At 39.2% G+C, this 21,069-nt stretch overlaps 1 long non-coding RNA gene across 2 annotated transcripts; it reads left to right on the top strand.

Annotated features, from left to right (window-relative positions):
* Positions 1–492: 492 nt before the first annotated feature.
* LOC113987769 lies at positions 493–9,268 on the top strand. Of its 2 annotated transcripts, none has more exons than XR_005564370.1 (3): positions 493–555; positions 3,128–3,288; positions 9,107–9,268. It is a non-coding gene; the product is annotated as an uncharacterized LOC113987769 (long non-coding RNA). The 2 variants fall into 2 exon arrangements; XR_003540655.2 differs by lacking the exons at positions 493–555; positions 3,128–3,288 and adding exons at positions 5,337–5,424; positions 5,548–5,690.
* Positions 9,269–21,069: the final 11,801 nt, after the last annotated feature.

The raw sequence follows: 21,069 nt of genomic DNA, 5'->3' as shown, positions 1-21,069 counted from the left end.
GTGGCTGCTTTTATGAATAGCCTTCTGAACTACTGGGGGATTTTGCCACTTTTCAAGGATTCCTAAGTATCTCAGTGGCTGTGCATCAACAAATCCAGGACACACAGCCACTTCTCAAGTGCTCTAGTGTATAGGCACAGCATGAGAGGTTTATAGCTTATGGGACCCACTGTGCAACTGATTTGCGTATGAACTGGAAGTAAAACTCATTTTGAAAATTGATTTTGCAGCGCATGCATCGAAGTTCCATCTGTACATATGTAACAGCTCTAATGAGCCTGGGATACATCAGGTACATATACAAACACATAGGAGCTGTGTTAGTCTGAAAGAAGATTGCAGGAGTAGTATGCAGGGTTGAAAGCATTATGACCTTTCTCTGACTTCATTGAGCTTCCTAACTGAATGAGATGCTATCCTCATACGCCTGCAGCATCAGTGGTTTTAGACAACGTAAATCCTTCCCCAAAGGCTGCAAGATAGCTTGAAATAAGAGGGCCAGGATGCTCATCATAAGGAAGAAAACAAGTATTCTCATCTCAGCCTCATGCCCTGGTAAACGCTATGTAAAACTTCACAATTACAGATTTAGAATTAGTGGCTATGCATGAATTGTTACTTCATCAAATCCCGAGCATGACCTCCCCCTCAGCCTGTCTGACCAAGATGTACATCTGCCACACGATCAGAATAGAAAATGTCGTGTATGAAGAGGCACCACTGTGTCTATCTGCTTTACATACTTAATGGCCAGTGTGTGGAAACTTTCTCACGAGTAGAAATCTGCTCCCTATAAGGACACGGTGCTATCCTTTTATCTCAGTGCTTTGAGAGCTCTCTCATGCAGCACAAAGAAAGGAACAAAATGTAAATCTGAATATCAGGTACCAAGTCAACAAACAAAACCAAAACATTAGTCTTCAATGCTGAAAGAAGACAGAGAGACTAGTGTTGCAGCAGCTGCTGAAAACTAAAAGTAATTTTGTTTTCTTTATATGAAAGCAAACCACCAAACCTGCCCACAGAGCTTCCTGAGTTTGAGAAGGCTGCACACATATGAGCATGATGCAGTATATTTCTACTGTAATAATTCCCATTGTGTAGAAAGGCTAGTTTTGAGTAAGCTGAGCAATAGTACAGTCATAGAACGGTTTGGGTTGGAAGGGACCTTTAAAACTCATTGAGTTCTAACCTCCCTCCCTTGGGCAGGGCCACCTCCCATTAGGTTGCTCAAAACTCCATCCACTTGGCCTTGAGCACTTCCAGAAGTGGGACATCCAAGACTTCTCTGGGCAACCTGTTCCAGTGCCTCACCACCCTCACAGTAAAAAGATTCTTCCTAATATCTATTCAAAACCTACTCTCTTTCAGTATAAAGCCACTTCCCCTTGTCCTGTCACTACATGTCCATCAGAGGGTCTTATCACAAACTAATATACTTACTGCTTCTTACTTCTCCCTTTTTACTGACACACACCTGTACTCAGAGATAACTTCTATTGTAAGACATAGCTGTTGCAACACTGGTAAATATCATATTATTTTTCCCATTAGACTGATAAAGGAAACAGTGAAGCAATATCAGTTCAACCCTAACTGTAGTGACTTGAGGTATTAACGTCTGTAGAGCTACAGGTTTTTCCACTTTGTCTTGCCGAAGTGCTTCAGCTGAGATGTAGAGCTTGTAAGGTGTTCTGATCCCCAGCCTGGGCTGAACAGAAACTATCAGTTGATGATCATTTTTGTGATGTAAACACAGACCTGTGTGAGATAACTGTCTCAATTCTCACTTTAAACTCCAGATTAAAAAATAAATTAGTTCAAATGCTGCTGTGTCTTTTAGACCCTCGAGCTAAGGCTTTGAGGGAAAAAAGATATCTAATTTTTTGAAATTGTTGCTTGATGAGAGGGATATTAATATGGTGGTAGCAGGTTACAGCATTTAACACTGTAGCCTTGACATTTCTTATTAAATATTTAACTGCTGGAAACTGTGCACTTCAGAAGGACCTGTGGAAATGAAACCTGGTTTTGGGAACACAGAGTTGATACTGTAAAAATAAAGACAAGGATATGGATAAAAGAAATATTATAAAGTCGTCACATGATTTCTTATCTCCAGAACAAGATTTGTGGTTTTTTATATTTATTTGAATGCATAGTATTTTTCTGTGGAGACAAAGGTCTGTAGACTCACTAGAATAAGTGTATTTAATTCACAAACTGGTTTGGTTTTGCTTTTTTTTTCTGGGTTGTAGATAAAACACTCCTTGTGTTTTTAAAGCAGACTGTTTTCAAAACATGATGGTCAAAATAAGGCAAACAAGCAAAAAGGTGGAGAACCTCACAAAGATACCAACACTGTACTCCTTTGTACATGACCTCAGTAGTATAATTTCTTTTGCAATGATAACACTAGGAAACATCTCAGTCATTTTGCTTTTGAGAGCTAAAAGATGGTGTTGATCTAAGTCTCTGTAGGAATTTTACCCTGACAAGCAGATGAAACATGGCAAATTAAGAATTATTTCTCTAGTTCTTGCATTAAAGAGCTACTTTTTTCCACAGAAATAATATGATAAATCAAGTAAATTCCCTAAGCATGCACAGATCTTTTTTATTATGTATTTATTATAGACTGCACTTTGCTATCCATATTTTGCTGCATCATAAAAGAGCATTTAAATTTTGATTTTAGCAAGGCCTAGTAACACCTATTTTGAGAAAGGAATACTCTAAGCTGCTAAGGAGTGACCCTGGCAAAGACTGCTTCTCAGAGACAGCCTGCACAAGTCCATCTCTAGTTGTTCCTGAGGACACCAGTTCGTTATTTCGTCTTCAGTGTATTTGATCACTTGAATTAGTGATCACTTGAATTTTCATAGTAAATACCAATTTACTATGGGGAGAAATACCAATTTAATGGCAGATTAAATAGACTGTAGTCATCTTAAATCTCAAAAGCGCAAGAAGTGGATGAACAAAACACTGATCACAAATAATGACAGTATTGCATACTTGGTACCATCATATTTAAACAATAGAATAAGATTCCTGCTTACATATTTGGAATATACTAAGCAGTTTATATTCTGTCTTATTCTTTCTTAAAATATCACGCATGCAGAATATCAAATCTATAAAATACATCACATCAACAGGCCTGGAATTTGAAGACCTCTGTTCACCCCAGCTGAAAGTCAACCATTCCTGAAACAAGTGTCGGGAAACTGGCTTCACGCCTAGTGACTGCAGTGGAAGTGAGAATAAGTTTTTTTATATATGCTGGTAAGTCATTCAGCATGGTCACCTAATTTTTTTATCCATTTGAAAGGAAATGTGAAGGAATGCTTTAGTACTTCACAAAGCATGAGGCAAACACACACATACATTGCTCAAGTAATTGAGCGATGCAAGCTGTGTAAGGACAGATAAGTGGTCATGAGATGGAGTTAGTGGGGAGCTGTGGGCTCTCAGGCACTACATGCTCCCTGTTACTGCAGACATCTCATGCCTGTCCCAAATGACAACCAAATGACCAGTAAGGGTTTCAGTCTCTGTCTGCTGGCAGTACCTTCAGCTCTTCTGCTGAAAATGCCAGCACAGATGCTGGTTAGTGGCAGGAGCAGTGATGATTTATTTTGTGATGAAGATGGACTAATTTCAGCAGACTGTATTACAACGTCTTTCAGTCATTATGAGCATTACTCGATTCAGATGAGCAACAGATTCAGAAAACGAAGAGGAGCTCAACTGCGCTTTGGAAGTGGCATTACCATTTCTATTCCTGTTTCTATATGTATGTTTCTGCATTTTCTTAACACTGTTTCTGAGCCATAGTTATTTCTGACAGCTTGTTGCCTAATTTAATTCCCCAAGAAGAGACACAAAATTGGATGGCAGATGAGATGCTTTTATTAGACACACCTATGTCCATCAATATACTGGGAAGGATCAGGCAATCGATTCTGCCTTAATCTTGACCTTCCAGCATGTTCATTGATAATGGCCACAGTCACAAAGCAACTGTATGTGAGTCACTAGCTAATTTGTCCATCTCTCCATTGCTCTTTGGATGAGTCTGGATTGCTTTTGGATGAATGTGTTCTCTTTGTGTTCCTTCATATACACACACCACAGAAAGTTTTAGATTGTGGCTTGCCCTTCTTGTTTCACACCAAGGTTGATGTGCAATTCTGTGTACGTGCATTGATTTACTGTAACAACAGTGTTGCCTCTTATTTCATATTATTTTCTTAATAACCAGAGTGGTTAAGGCTTTCGGCTTGCCAAGAGAACTATGGTGAACAACAAGCAAATCTCCAGCTGTGCAAAGGGTTTCTGTGTCATATAGTCCATAGGAGGAAAATAACATGAGGTTCAGAATAAAGAAGAACCCATTTGCACAGGAAATACCTCTGTGCTTCCATTTCTCCCCTAAAATAAAAGGAGATATTATGGTATCCAAAATGATACTGACCAGCAACTACAAAGAAAGACTTTTTGGTGGCAACTTTTATGCACAGTAAGTTATAAACATATCATGGAGTGTCATGACTGTATTATGTAAAATATTCAAGTTTTTGTATGTTATAAGTGTATGAGATAATGTATTCGTATTCTGCTCTGCTGGTAGTCCCAACCTTTTGAAATTCCTTGACTATATTTAGTATTTTGCAGGCGAATCAACGGAATGCTTATGAAATGGAGTTGAATCTTCTTGTATCAGTGGTGCATTTGTCTCTGTACAGATGGTCAGAAAGTATCAAGCCACTTTCTAAATTTTCAGTTCAATGCATGATGCTGGAGTATAGTTTAGATAACTAATCTTACACAGAAGTTTCTGTCTTTAGTTTAAAGCAAAATGTCAGTATTCTGTGTGTATCTAATTTCTGTGTATATGACCTGCTATGCAAAATAAGTTTAGCACACAGAGGTGCATAATCTAAAAGAATAATGCTTCATACCATGAGACTGAATGAAATAGCATAGAATAGCATAGTTAGTTAATATTTTTTTACAAATTATGAACATAATATAATAATCTTTGTAATATTGCTTCAGGACCAAGAATAGGCTGTCCTATATTCCCAGAAAAGTGCTGCTATGCAAAATAATAACAAGCAGAGGTGTGGGCTGATATCTGTGGGCAGACTGTACTTACAATGCACTCATCTGTGTGAACAATATGAAGTTCCATCAGCTCTATGACATCTCTGGAAATAATAAACATGTTAAAAAAAAAAGCTTTGGAGCCTTAACTGAATTGCCCAACAAACCTTCTCCAGTCAACAAGTGGAGATAGGCACCTGCAATTGGCTTGGCTGAGTCACTCTTTAAAGATATCTCTCCCATTTGCTGTAAAATAATACCCTAAGCAACAAATTAGGACTTCAGTTAGGAGCCTAAAATAACTGAGATGAAGTGCGTGAGTAGCAGCCCAAATTTTGCAACATCCAAGAAAATATTTGCACTTTTATATTTTAAAAGGGTATTTTCTTCTTTTTTTTTTTTTTTTTTTTTTTCTGTATCCTTCTGTTGTTGCAGAAGGGGCACTAGCAGGGAGGCTCAATTCTGCCCTGCTAGAATGGAGCTGACCACTTTCTCAAGAGATAGCAAATACTGGGACTGTAATCATTTCACAAGCAGAGTATAAGGGGATGTCTTCTGACACCATTTCACCTTCTCAGGTACCTACAGAAAAAAAAAATCCCGATCTTGCTCTTTATTACTGCTCCTTAATTGATTTCAAAAACAAGCAGCGCTGCAGACAGAGAATTTCTAAATGCCACTTCCATGTCTCTAGCAGCCCGTCACTTAGCAAGCAGCATCATAGCTTACAACAGTCGCTACCTGAAGTGCGGTAATAATTACTCAGAAAAAGATTTGTTTGCCTGAAAGGAAGCCTTTACTCCTGAAGTTTTCTTGATAGGAATGTCAACTAAAGCCACAGACTTCCAAGGCTGGACTGAATCCTTCTGGTTTTTGGGGATTTTGGTGGTTTTTTTTTCATATCAGTAAAAACAAACTCTGCATAATTCAATTTCTAATTGAATCACTCATCTCAGACATAGCTGCTTGGCTAATTACTCTGGAAAATTTTTTTCTTACTTGACTTGCTTTTAAGAATGACTACTTCTGTGATACTGCAATGTAAAAGTAATAAATTATTTGGGAAGTAAGGTGTCTTTGTGATCTAATGACTACGAGAAAAGCAAAATCTTCATGCTAGTAAAGTTTATTTTTAGTGCCATGATTTCTACATTAACTATAAGATAAATGCAAGCTTGGCATATCACATTTTGAAATTTTCTAGATAGTTTATGCTAATTTATGTGATATGCTGGATTAATCTGTCAACTCTCAGTCAAAATCAGGATGTCTGTCATCAGTTTTATTTACTGGAATGCAAAAATCTGACTGCATAAAGCAGAAGGACTTCATCTGAGTAAAGGAGCACGGTGGAACAGTGAAGTTGACAGAGGTGAAAGGTTGACCCTAGCTCTAGGGCATGATCACAGCTAGAAGCAAATGAATGGGCTTTCAGAGGTGTGCTTAGACTGAAGGAAAATTCAAAAGGAATGAATAATCTGTTTTTATTTCTTTACCCTTTCTCAGTGCAAAGATATGGACCTTGGTACATGTTTAAAAATAAAGAGAACAGTAACAAAGAAACACACTGCCAACTACTTTTGCTCCTACATAAGTAGCCAACAACTTCATTTTTGGCTAGCGGCTCAGGATGAGGGGAGTAGCAGCATTACATAAAAATGCTTCTTTGTCAAGTATATTTTTACTCCAATTATGTTAGAACAACATTATGGTTTCATAAGTCAGCAGTCCCAAAGGAAGCCGAAAGCAAAGGTTTCTTGTATAAAATTTCACTACCTGTCTCCTACAGAGTGAAACTAAAAGATGCTTTTAATGCAGCGTGACGGTGGGGAAGACAGGTGCAAGCATATCAGCAGATCAATAATTGTGCAGATACAGGTTGGGATTCTTCCTTGCAGCATGTTGTGGGGACAGAAGCTTAGCAGGACCCTGCATTCTCTACTACTATGGATCCTAACAGGCAGAGCTCCTTCAGCCTCTTGTGCCATCCCTCATGACTTCATGCATGGCTGCTGGTATTAGCTATTTAGATGATACAGCACTGTTAGTGGTCATACTGCTTTTTCAATATCTTTTTTCTAAATTTTAGATGTTTAGGACCCCTTATGTTTGGATTTATTGAGAAACATGGCTAAACGAGGGAAGAATCTGACACAGAAATTAATTAGAATTGGGAAAGCACCATTTGGTATGCTTGCCAAAGCTTGAATGCGTTTTAAATCTGAGAATATTCTCAGCTCTGGAAGTGAAACATGATTTTTTCTGTAACGCAGCAAAACAAAATACTGTAAGTTGATTGAGAGACTTTGGCAGTGAGGAAGGAATTAGGAAGGTAGAAAATTAACATTCTGAATGGCAGAAATGCTTTGGAAGGATGGCAAAAGAAATTAGAAGGAAAGACACTGTGATAACTAACATGTATATCTTGATAATAGAAAACAAATTCCAAACTTGTGACTCTTCCTAGCATAGCATCTTATTATTACTTTTCCAGAAGTTCAAGTGATTAAATGAGCACTAGGAATGAAAGTTAAAATTTAAATTCAGAATTAGGGCATTAAAATAGAGGAAAGATTTTAAATTCACATATTTAGAATCTGTAGGATGACAGAATTCAGGATCTCTGTGCAATTTTAATTTGCTCCTTCAAAGCACAGACATTGTGATTGTCTTTAATAATATGAAACTGTACTTCCATTTTTCACTACTTTCCCACATCAGCCCATGTTGGATTAAAAAGAAATCTCATTTTCTTTACAGAGCTTTCAGGATTGCTGTTAATAGAAAAAGCTAAGTAATTCAAAATCATTATTATAGTTATCTCCACAATGCAACTGTTACAATATATAAGCAGAGGCAGAGAAATGAAAACCCAGAGTATCCATACAAAATATATGCCAATTGCTATTATAAAAAAAATTAAATCAGGGCCCTAAATTTTCAGAGCATGAGACTCACTTATTGGCCAAGACAAAAGATTAAATATAAAAAAATGTCTAGAATCACAGAAGCAGTCTGTATCTGAGGAAGGTTCAGTCTCCCAGAAAAGCACTCAACTATCTAGTCTTAAGGTCATCACTTGATATCCTGCTTTTCCCTGGCTTACCCAATGCATGTCTACTTATGTCTCTAAATGAAGCAGCCTACAATCTCTAACTTCACAGGTACCAGATTTGTCCTAGAGCATCACCCATTCTTTTTGTGAATCTGGAATATCTTGTCATTAACTTAAAATTAAATGTGATATTATAACACTCACACACAAGGAAGAACAAGCTGAGATTGCATGAAGAGCCCTAACTGGAGCATCTTACAGGCTTGTGAATGCTTGGCTTTACTATCTCATTTTTTTTCAATGGTCGTGTTAGAAGATTGGAACCTAATTTGAAACAGGTTTCCAAAGAGAGCATGATCATCAGAATAGTGGAGTTGTACTGGTTCTTCAATGTTAGTAATAAAGCAGCCAACAATCCACGTAGTTTTGTACTCAGATGCTCAAATGAGTAAAAAAGAAGGAATAATTACAAATTTCAAAGCATAGTGCATTTTTTTAATTAAATGGTACGGGACAGTATACTGCAAATTCATTCTTTTGCATGGTGTGTTAATTACCTGTTATATTTGAGATGGTCGGGTCTAATCCAGTTCACACTGAAATGTGTGAGAATCTTTTTCCCATCTTGAACAAGTGCAATGGTATCTCTGGATGGCTCTAAGGTTTGTTGGCATTTCACCTGAACAATGCAGATTCAGCACCTGCAGTTTCATCTTACTGTTGTTAGCGCTCTTCTCCTAAAAACAATGATTTCACAGAGCTAAATCATTCTTTCACTTGTCTGTTTGAAATTATGCTTTGCAGTCATTGTATCGTCATGTATTTTTAAGCCTATGCCCTGTAGCAGCTGAACCAAAGAATAAACTCTGCAGAATTGTGAAGAGAATGTCCCTACCTAACTGCAGCTTTTCAAGGGGCTTGTTATTGTTCTCATTACAGCTGCATAAACGTGAAACTAGAAAGAGATGGAAACAGCAAAGACTTATAACTAGCAAGCTTCTACAATACCCATAACTACAATGAAAGTACAACCACAACAGCAATCCCTCTGGCTGGAAAAATGCCAAGTGTGATTTGGACAGAGTTCAACACTTCTGCAAACCCTGTAATAATAAAAGTTATCACTATTGCTTGAATGAAGAACTCCGTAAGGTCCAAAAAACCACCTCTTTCTCAAACAATCCTACTCCATGCTATCAGGACCGTGTGGGCTGTGTCTCATACACTCTCCTCTGAACACACAGAGGGACCATTGCATCAATGTGTAGGAACAGGGGTATACTGCATCCCAGGGCTCCTATGTCCAACTGCAACACTCCAACCCCTATAAATTTGCCAGCCCATTCTTGGTTCTCCCCAGGGAAACCTGTCCATCAGTGCTGCAGGGTGGGTGCCCTAGCAGATGAGTCTGACTGCAGCTGTGAATGTAAGGAGGGGGAAGAGAGAGGCAGTGCACAGTGCTGGTGGTTCCCATATCCATGGCTGGGGATGATACTTCACATCACCTTCTTTTCTGAATCAAATTTTATGTTTTCTTGTTTGTTATTTAGTACAGACTGGTCAAGTTTAACATTTCTTGTAATAATTTGCTGTGGTTTTCTGTGCTTTTTATACTATCACCATATTTTTTCTTAGGATTGCCAGATTTCTAACAATGTGACTAGATCTTACTGCTCTGATTGAATTTCCCACTGGGCAGCTCCGAGAAATCACAGAATCATAGAATGTTTCCAGTTGGAAGGGACCTCCCTCAACCTGCTGGCCATGCAGCCTAGGATACGGTTGGTCTTACGGGCTGCAAGTGCTCCTTGCCTGCTTGTATTGAGCTTCTCATTAACAAAATGAGTACTCTCTACTGCTCTGCATGTGAAATGAGTTGGAGAATATGATTTCTGTAATACATGGAATATCACAACTGCAGCTGACTCATTGACCTTGGCTTGGCTGTCAGACACGCACCCAGCTGGCCTCCCCCCTCAAGGAGAAAATAAGGTGAAGAAGCTCATGAATAAAGACAGGGAGATCACTTGCCAGTCATTGTCACAGGCAAAATAGTCTTGACTTGGAAAAGATTAATTTAGTTTATTATCTATTAAAAAAAAGGAGAAAAACAGTAAGATAGTGAGAAAGAAAGACAAAATCAAAACACCTTCCCCTCCACTCCAGACCTTCATCCCAGGTTCAACTTCAATCCCTTTCTCCCAACTCCTCTAACTGTTCTACCTCCTCCTACCCCAGGTGGGACAGATGTATGGAGAATGGGAGGTTGCAGTCAGTCCATTACGTCTCCTCTCTGCTCCTTCTTCCTCCTCACACTTTCCTTCTGCTCTAGTGAGGGTCCTTCCCATAGGGCACAGTCCTTCAAAACCAGACTGTTCCATCGTGGGTACCTCAGCTCTTTCCAGGAAACCTGCTCCTGCATTGACTCTCCATGAGCTGTACATTCCTTCAAGGCTGCATCCACCAACTGTGGTGTGGGGAACTCCATGGCCTTCAATGTGAATAACTGCTCCATCATATTCTATGGACTGCACCTCCTTCCTCTCCTTCATTTCTGATCTTGATGTCTCCAGGGCTGTTTCTCTCACATTTTCTCACTCCTCTCTCTCTCTGCTGCTCTGTAGGTTTCTAACCCCTCCTTAAATACATTTTTGCAGAGGTACCACAGCTTGGCTGACAGACCCAGCTGTGTGTCATGTGGTGGCTCAGTTTTGGAGCCATCTAGAACTGCCTAATGCAGTGGCAGATCCTGGTTTCTTCTCACAAAGACCACCCTTGCACCCCCCTGCTGCCAACACCAGGGCGTGGACACCCAATACAGCTGCTGTAAACTCAGCAGTAAACCCAACTTGTCCAAAGAGTACCAGATTGCAGGAGATATCCAGCTCAGCTCTGCAACCAATCTGTGGCAGCATCTGTCCCACCCATAGTGAGTCAGTGTGCAGGCTGGGTATAGCTGGCCATCCTCATGGCTCATTGCTTCCCAGAAGGCTGCACCTGCCCTTGCTTCCTGTGCTTGCAGCTGCATAACTCTCTTGCTCTAGCATGCCTCACAGCTGATTCAATTTTTTAATCCAATTAAAAACTGCTCCCTTTTCACTTAGAGTTAGCTTTCTGACAAGTTTGTTTCCTGACAGATGGTGACCATCCAACTTAGTTCAGCCATAAGGTTTAACTGTGTGTGTGAATAACCATGATGGGCACTGTCCATAATGTACATGCAGATTTTTTATTCCCAGAAAACCCAGATGAAAATATGGGATGCTTTTTGAATGCGGAGTGGGGAGAGGTATACATGATTTAAAAGAGTTTCCAATCTCATGGTAGATTCTGTTACAAACTTAGGGCTCTGGGGAAGAAAATGAACAGGCTTGCCGGATGCCCTACTTTACAGTTTATATACTCCAGACAAAATTATCCCAAATTGCACAAAACCAGGCAAAGAATAATAGGCAAGGAAACAAAAAATCTCCAGCTGAAGGCCCAGAGAAGGATAAGAGTGCTCTAATGTATGAAAGCAAAGGATTTGCTTTATAGACAAAGCTATTCAGCCAGAAGCATCCCCCTGAGATACAATATGATAGATGCCTACAAAATCATGAGTGTCATAGTGAAAATGAAGGCTACAAAAACCCAACCTCACACACCCATAGTATTGCAGGAAATGACCTTTTATTTACTGGAGGATAGATAAAGGATGGGAAATAAAGACTGACACTGTCCAGGGTGGAAAAATATCAGCCATGAAATTCAGTAGGGACGTCTTCACCAGTGATCTGGAAAGGGAAATGCAGCAAAATCCTCAAGTTTGAAGATGATACCAAGCTCTTATCATAGGCAGTGAGGAACTCCAGAAGAAATTCACAAAACTGAATGGACAAAAAGATATCTAATTAGTTTCACTCTATCTAAATGAAAAGAAGTGCATCTAGAGAAAAAGAATCTAAAGTGCGCCTACATGCAGGATTCAGGACTGGCTATTCCAGCTCAGGAAAGTGATCTTGGAAACATCGTGGTCAGTTTGCAGAAATCACTGACCTGGTATTCAGTACCAGCCCCCTAAAAAGCCAGCAAAACCTCGATCATTGACAGGAAAGGTGTTGAAAATAAGACAGGGAACATAATTTTGCCACTATGTAAACCCCTCATCTTGCAAAATTAAAATTTCTTGGTCCTCAAAAAACCACAGTGGAGTTAGACAAGGTACAGAGAAAGGCAAGTAAAATGATGATGGAGATGTCACAGCAGCCTTATAAGAAAAGATTAAAAAGGTTGAAGTGATTTAAAAGGGAAATGAGAAATCTGAAAGGAAAAAGGACTAAGATTTACAGAATTATGAAGGTGGTGAAAAAGGTCAATGCAGAAGTGAAATTTACATCTTGCAATGGCAGGACTAGAGAGCACTTGGTGAAGCTAATTTAAAATAGAAAAATTGGAGATACTATCACAGCCTTGAAAGGGAGTAGACAAATTCCTTAAAGTGATATATGTTACATTCTAACATATTTTAATCAAGACTTGTGAACACTAGGAAACTATAAGAAAGTGGTTTCAGATAGTGGACTTATCTCTTTTCTCCCAGTAGCATCTTGTAGTGCCACTGTAAAACGTATTAAAGGCACTGATTGTTTGTCTCACTGACTTTAACAATGGGATTTTTCATGTACTCTTACCCCCAGTCTAAACAGGCTGGACTAAATGAGACATATGGAGTAACTTGTCTCCTCACAGCTAACACATACAAAAGCCATTACTTTAATTTCTTCAAACCCCTTAAAAAAAAAAAAGAAAATACAAAAGGAATGTCACTACTTTCTTACTCCTCTTCATAAAAGCATCATATTTTTGGTCCTTCCTTTAGAATGAGTTTAATAAACATTAATCACAATACGAGTTGTGCAATATACTCATATTGAATACTAATATAAAAATACAGGAAGTACAATAAACACAAGCACATGACAACATTAATAAATAATAAATACTGTATTTCTCTCTGAAAGCCCCTCATCCAATAAAATGGAAGATTTTAGTTTTATTCTGTGCCCCACACAATGATCAAATGAAGTGAGACTAAATTTTGAGTTTTCACAGCTCTCTTCATCTCAGAAACCTACAAAAGGTTTTAATGTCCTCCCACTCTGCTCACTGCTCCTTCAGCTGACGTGCAAATAAAATCTGCTCTGCTTCCTTACCAGCTCCTTTCCTCTCACTGGAACTGATAAAGAACAAAACTAGAGTTGCTTTCTGTTGCTGAGCAGGCTTGAAACTTATCTTCTCACTTCCCTCTCCCATTCACAATCATATAGAAAAGAAAGGAATACTACATTATTTCCTTCTGGTATCCATAAAACAAAGCAAGTCAAAGCTTTTGTTTCTTCCCACGCTCTCCTCTCTCTCCCTTATCCTAGTTTACTTCCTGTCCTCCTAATAACCCCAACAAGATGGCACAGATATCTTTAGTTGTTTAATTTTCTTTAGGTGTCTTTATCCTTTTCTAATCCTCACCTATTCAGGGTTCATTCATCCTCTTACCTCAGTTGTGTGGTTAGTTATGACCTCCCACGTGTATCCCCAACCTGCACCTAAGGCCTAGTTGTTCTGTTCACTTTGAGTTGCCCTTAAAGCTGTGATGCTGCCTAGTGTTGCCTTTTATCCACCAATCCTGAATGGTGACGTGGCAATAGATTCCACAAGCACAGCCCAGGAACACCCCAGCCCTGCCACTCAGGCAGACATAGTGCAAGGGAGACACACGATCCTTTGTCCCCAGTGCGTATTCAGTGTTATTCATGTTGAAATGAAATAAGTAAAGGCAAGTGACTGGAAAATCAAACTCCCGCCATTTCTGGGCTCAGAAGATTTAGAGCACTCCTCTGGATGTTGTTGGTTCAGTTGTCCTGAAGCAGAATGGCTATTTGAACTCAAAATATGTTCAGCCACAGGAAGTGTGCTAACCAAAGGTACCTGTCAAGTGGAAGTTGATCCATCCTTGATTTCCTTGGTCCCAGCAGAATGCAGCTTCTTATATTAGGCATTCCATTTACTCTAAAATTACTCATTTATCCATCTGAATTAAAAAAAACAACCCAGTATTTTAAGTTAGTTAAATAACACTTTTTTGAAAAGTTTCTATTCTGCCACTGAATTAAATGAGCTATTAGTCATAGAGGCTTCACATAATGGAACACTTAAACATCTAAGACAGTCATAGCAGAATATGTCTCATCTAGATAGATCCCATTGTTTTAGAAAGAAAGCATAATTGTGCAGTATTTTTGTAAATTAATGTTAAAATAAACTTTTTATAACAATTACAGATATTTGTTCCTAATTCTTATCATTTATTATCCTCTATATTTACTAAAAAGTTCAAATGCATATGTGGCATGTGAGAAGATGTGACCTCTTTATTTTAAAGACTGAAACATTACAAGCTTTAAGATAGAGTAGTAAGTCAGCTTAGAAGGGGGTGATGTACCCTTCTATTGAGTATTGCACTGTGTATTTCAAAAAGAATCAGTGCTCAGTAACTCATGGTGAGATAGTCACATTCCTCAGATAATTTCTGTGTTGCTGGGGCAAAAGTCTGAACAACTTCCAACACATCAGAGATAAAGTCAACAAATCTGAAATAATTCTGTAACACCTCTGTATGATACTGAACACAACTCAAACAGTGTGCAGATCCTGTCCAGTAGAATCCAGAAGAGCAACCTCCTGTGTGTCTTTGAACAAAATACTCATTGCAGCAAGTGAAATGGCTGCAGCAAATTTCAGGTAGTTTCTGGTAATATATCGTGATGCACAACACTGATATGAGCAGAAAATCATAATAGACTTAAATAACAGATTTTACTCTCTACCTCCTAATTTTTGAGAGTAGTCTTCAAAACTCATTTAATTTCTTCTTTTTTGAATTGAAAACAATACATCTTCTAGTTTCTTCCAGTTTGAGTACTATATCACAGAATCACAGAATATGCTGAGGATGATAAAAATAAGCAGAATGCTACTTCGAAAACCTGCACTATTAAAATAGCTGTGAAACGTAGGTCTTCTCCTGTAATTATGCAATGTACACCTAAAGAATGCAATGGTTTATGTATGCAAATTGAACCTCCGTGGGAGCAGAAATGCAACTGATGTATAGTGGCATTCTTAGGAAATTGAAACACTACAGCAGAAGGCTCTTGGTCAGGGAGACTGTCCAATGGACTGAACTGATAGTATTCTACAGACAAGAGATTAATGCTACCAAAGTTAAAAACATAGCTGAAATTTTGGTTGTCTGGGCATACAAGCGTTTGACAAGTATTTATCATGTGTGTTGAACAAAATATCTTCTGTGCACTTGTCAGAAAGACAAGAAATTACATGAAAGAGGGCAATAACAATTAAAAAAACAAACAACTGAGTTCTGGGTGTTATCATTACAGTCATGTAATAATTTCTCAGATAGTCTTTGCCTATTTTGGTTATCCAGTGCAATGTGGTGTGGAACAGCGACTGCAAACACAAGAGTACAGAGAACTACCATTCAAAAGAAAAATAAACCCTACTTCCAGTTTTAGTCAAGTTATAAAAGAATTGATCTAGATAAAGAATTTAAAGAGTGTGAGATTTTTGTCTAATAATTTGCTGCATGGTATGCAGTTACTATATACACATTTATTATTACATTGCATTAATACGCTTACATATATTATGTTTAAAATAAGAATTGGGAAGATGATTAAAAACTCAACTGACATCCCTATAAGTCTGACAAGACTCACAGTTCTCTGTTAAGTCTGTCTGACCAAGAGGGAAACACAAAGATTAGACAGATAAATATAAAAGAATTTCTCACTCTGAGACAGAATTTATAATGAATGCATCAAACTCTGTTAAGCAACTGAAGAAGTCGTGGGTTATAACAAAGGCCTCCATAAATGCACAAGTTCTTACAGGAGCTTGGCACCTTGAGGTGTGTTTACCACCTCCAGGTGTTAGGTAAGCTGTTCAGCACCTTGAAGAATGAGATTTTACATAGCTGCACATAAACCTCCAATTAATGTGCATTAGATTTGCAGGCTTGACAAAGAAACAGATTAATTCTCATCTGCCTGTTTAGATATTGCTAAAGATATTCTTATAGTGCTGAAGAGCTCCTATCCTTTGAAAAGGAAAATTTGTGGGTTTAAGTAAAATAGATTAAATGTATGTTTTGTAATTCATAAAATCTAGAGGGAATACAGAATTTGCCTATGAATTATATTTTAAATAAAAACTGAAGCAACAGAATAAACCAATTATTCATTTAATATGAATGATCTCCATAGAGGAAAACATGTTTCTCAAGGTGCACAAGCCAAAGCTAAGGACAAAGTATAATCAGTTGACAAAATCCATTCTATTTTTTTATTCTATTTTTTATTCTATTTCTGTTCCCTGAAGCCACAGTATTAATATCCACTTTCATGCAAATTTGTCCCAGGCCTATTTTCCCAGGCTACCTCATTTTAGATTAATTTTTTGGAGCAGTTTAAAAATCTGGAAGATCCTTACACTGGAGGAGAAGATGCATTCTCCATGACTCTGAGAGTCCATTTCTGGGAACCACGTGCAGTCATTTTTGCAGTAATAAAGGGTTGTATTCAAAACTGCTGGTAAGTGATGAAGATCTAGAAGACAGTAAAGAATAAAGCCTCTTTGTTGGCAGTATTCATTTTAAGAGAAACTAAGCCTTATCTCGGAAGCCCATAAAGTAGCTGTGACCACCATCACTAAGGTTCTGGTAAATTTTATATTGGCATCTTCTGTCTAAATTAAGAAACAAACTATAATCTCTTCCTAAGATATACACCATGATATGTATATCTGGCTGAGAGAGAGAATGTGGAGTTCAAGTAGAGTTGATTTCATTTAACTCGTTAACAGGGGTATAAATCATCCATCTTTTTGGGCTGGATTCACCATTGCTGTGCTCTATGCATTGATTATTTTTCTCAGGTCTGAAATGAATGTAAATTGACTTGTCAGCAGCTAACCTCATTGGTATCAATGGCTGCCTAGGCTGAAGTAAAAGGGTGGTTGAGATGTGCTGCATGCATCTGGGGCAGACATGACAGAGCTGCCTTCCTCTTGGTCTTGTCAGAGGGATGTCTTTGGCAGTCTGTCACACTGCACTGCACAAAACTGTTTCATTCTTTCTCAACCTCAGTGAGCAAGGTCAGCTCAGTGATCTCAGTAAAGCAGGCAAATATGGTTTTTTTCCCCATGGTTGAAAATTAAATGTATTAATTTGTCCTCATACTGGGTCATAAAAAGATCAAATTTTTGCCAGCAACAAAACTGCTCACTGAAGTGTTGTCTTCCATGACCAGCTGGGAGCTCTGAGGCTGAGCAAATCCCCCTCTCTGCAGAGATATCTCGTGCATATCCTCCCTCCATGCCTGGACCCAGAAAGTACCTGCCCCTCTTTTCCCTCCCATCTCCTGTGCCAAGCCCTATTCAGGCAACACCTGCTGACCACGGAAAGGTGAGACAAGGTAGTGCTGCCCACCACTGGGGTTTCCTCTTTGCTCTCGTCTCTCTGCTTGGGAATCACCTTCTGCTAGTGTGGCTGCTGACCAAAAGATATAGAGGTAGATAGAAAGCAAGGGCAGGTGTGCAGGCAGTAGCAGACAGCTGTGTACTATAAAGGCTGTAGAGTTTGCTTCTTCTCTACCCTCTGAAACATCAGAACAAATTGAGCCATGGAAGAGACACATTGCCACTGTTACTGAGCCAGTGTGGATTTTTCTGTGATCATCTACTTCACCTCTTCTCAAAGCCAGTCCTACTTGTGAAAGACCTTATATTTATTTAGGTCCTTGTTGTCAAAAGGTGAGCTATGGGGATTGATCATCTTCCTGGGACATCAATGGAATTTCTTTAGTCTGTTTTCAGTGAGAGTGTGTACACAGTCCAGATGTGAAAAAGAAACTGAGTTATGTATCTGTTGAACCAAAAGTAGCATTTGGAAAATTTCTGAGGCTCATAAACTTTTTTCCTTCCCACGTTATTTGTCCAAAGTAGGCTGCATAAAAATGTTCTTCACTAAACAATGTTTATCATTGTGATTGCTAGAACAGGAACTGACAGGGAACAGAGGCACTGGATATTGATAATGGAAGTGGTTTGCTGAGAACTGTAAATATTGTTAAAGTTAGAATACACTGTGCTTAGACTCCATGTGTCTGTAAACCTACAGCAAATTGATCTGTTAATATTAAACAGACAGACACTATTGTAAGCAATGGACATTCCATTTCAGGTCAGCACTAACTCCACAGGGAGGTGAAGATGTGTCACATGCCTACCAGGATAAATCGCAAACAAGTTAAGACTTCTTGTATATCAGTGGTGCCAAGACAACTCTTGAGAATTTAGCTGTAGTGTATTAGTAAAAACCAGAGGGCACTTTTGTGTAGTATCTACTTTTCCTATGTCTAAAGTGCTCCATGAGTCAATTCTGTAAGCTAATGGGACAGTAACAGATCAATAGCAATAGCGTCAGAAAATGTTGCTCTAGCACACAGAAGCCAGCAGATAAGCTGGTTAATGCTCCATCAGTCATCTGGTATAACAGAAATACTCATTATGAAAGGATTCCAGTGCATGATCTCTTTGGAAAATAAACACTTGAACCTGACTTTTTTTTTTTTTTCCATAAATGCTGGAATGTTCCTTAAAAGTATTTAGGAAGAGGCCAGATGCATTGACCACACACAATGTGTGGAAAAAATCAATTCTCCAGCCATAACTGTTCTTCAGCCATAATCCTGAGAAACGCAGAAAGTGTGGGTTTTTTGTTCCTCATGTCCCTTTGGTGTCAATAAGACAAAAGAAACATCCTTCCAGGAATTACCTACAGAGGTATTGGTTTGATTGGATTGATTGGATTAATTGGATTGTTTTGATTTGGGAGTGTATGAACGGGGCCATTCTGTCCCTCACTTTATGACCCAGGAGTGTGGAGGAGAACATAAGGGCATAAGGATATGAGTAATGCAATTATCTCATGCTATTCTGAAGCAGCCTTAGACTTTGGAACCCAAAACTGAGAGCAGGATTCAAAATCTCAGTAAATATATAAAAGCTGAGCGAAGCTTCACCCTGAAAGCTGAGAAACCCAAATGCCCCCGCAACCAATTTTAATGGAAAACACATTATCACTGATAAGCACTGAATGCTTTCCTAAGGGGACAGGAAAATCTTCACTACCTGAGGAAAGTTTAGGAAGAGTTGAACAGTTATCATATGTGAATAGTGAATTACACAGTCCTAACAGCAAGGGTTCCTTCCACCCTTGAGTTTTTCTTCCTTTTGCCCTCAGATGGCTGTCAGTAGTTAGTAAAGTTTTTTTGGGCCAAGGGCTGTTTTCCGGCAGACCCATTTCCAGCTGCCTGCTTTCTGTAAAAGAGCCTTGAAGATTCTCCTGACATCTCCTCCTGGTACAGTAAGCTGTAGCTGCAGTGTTGGCAGTGGCATCACAGTGTTTCTGCCTTATTATTTACCTGTCCATGTCATATACTGCCTCTGTGCTCAGTTCCTTCAGTATCAAGACTCTCTTGTCTACCCCAGGAGCCCTGGGGTGGTGCTATCCCTGCTTCTGTTGCCTGTTTCTCCAGGCAATACCCGGCTGAGACAGGATGGTGCTCCACAGCCAGGATGGTTTCTAGGCACTGAGTCCAGACAAAGGAGAGTGCAAATCCTCAGTCCAAAGCCTAGGTTTCAGCTCCGTGAGGACACTTGAAAAATGTCTGAGTGCCAGGGATATCCTTCTGCTTGAGAATACATCTCAAACCTTGCCCTGGGCTGTGTTCCTAAACTGAGAGTTTGGATGAGGCAACCTCTTCACTCAGGTGTTTTAAAGACTCATCATTTTCTTTTCTTTTTCCGCTGGCCACTCTCACTTCCTGGAAACCATTGCTGCCTCTATTTCTTACCATCAAGAGCAGTACCAGCTGTACCCCGTGCCTGTCTTGGGGAGATCTGCTGTTGCAGTAGGGTGAGGGAAAACTGGGTGAAGGAAGTGATGGCTAGAAGGTCTTTCTCTGTCTCCCGCCCTCACCTTCCAGAGGGAGCAGTAGCAGTGCTGTAGCAGCTCGTTCATAGCCTCTGGAATAGGCATCTGTCTCTTCAAGTGGCATTCATACTTGAATGACTATTGCATCTCCTTCAGGGAAGAGACCAGATGGAAGTGTTCTGTATGCCAGATTTGACTACAAGTTGTCAGTCAGACCACACTGAGTCAGACATGGAGACTCACTAGTTTTCAGCAGAAATTCAAAGGATTTCTAGCCAAACCTCATTCTGCTTGGCCTGAAATCATGCAGATGCCTATTCCATTCCCTCCTGCGTGTCCTCTGTAGATGGCATCAGAGCTCTCTCCATCTGTGAGCTGTAGCCTTCAGGATTAATGATGCTTTTGTCATTTTCAGTCTTGGGTAATTCTCATGTGTGGCATTTTTACAATTACTACAAACCTGCTCTTTGTTTCAATGGAACCAGTTGATTCACACAGCAATAAATACTGGTCATCAGATGCCCTTACAGAGTCTGGATGCTGCAATGGAGACCTGTGGCATGAAGCACGTTATCTGCTGTGAAATACCAAAGTTAATCACACAGGTAGTGCCTACAAAAATATGAAGTGCAGGAAGATGCTGTGAACTAATTTAGGCTTAAGCATGATGTAGAATTATGCTCTCAGAATCAAAAGTTACCAACTGATTTCAGTGTGCCTTTGGGTGTTCTCACTGCAGAAGAACATGACAGATTAGTATCTTATTAACTCATTCTTGGTTTTATAAAAGTTATTTCCTCTTTGAAATATCCCTCAAGGATTTGACCTACCAAACAACATTCTCTCA

Source organism: Pipra filicauda, unplaced genomic scaffold (genome assembly GCF_003945595.2).
Source record: "Pipra filicauda isolate LSUMZ 115617 unplaced genomic scaffold, ASM394559v2 scaffold113_size4260070_pilon, whole genome shotgun sequence".
Classification (NCBI taxonomy): Eukaryota; Metazoa; Chordata; class Aves; order Passeriformes; family Pipridae; genus Pipra; species Pipra filicauda.
The sequence above is the reverse complement of the archived record's forward strand: the minus strand, read 5'-3'. Positions and strand labels throughout refer to the sequence as shown.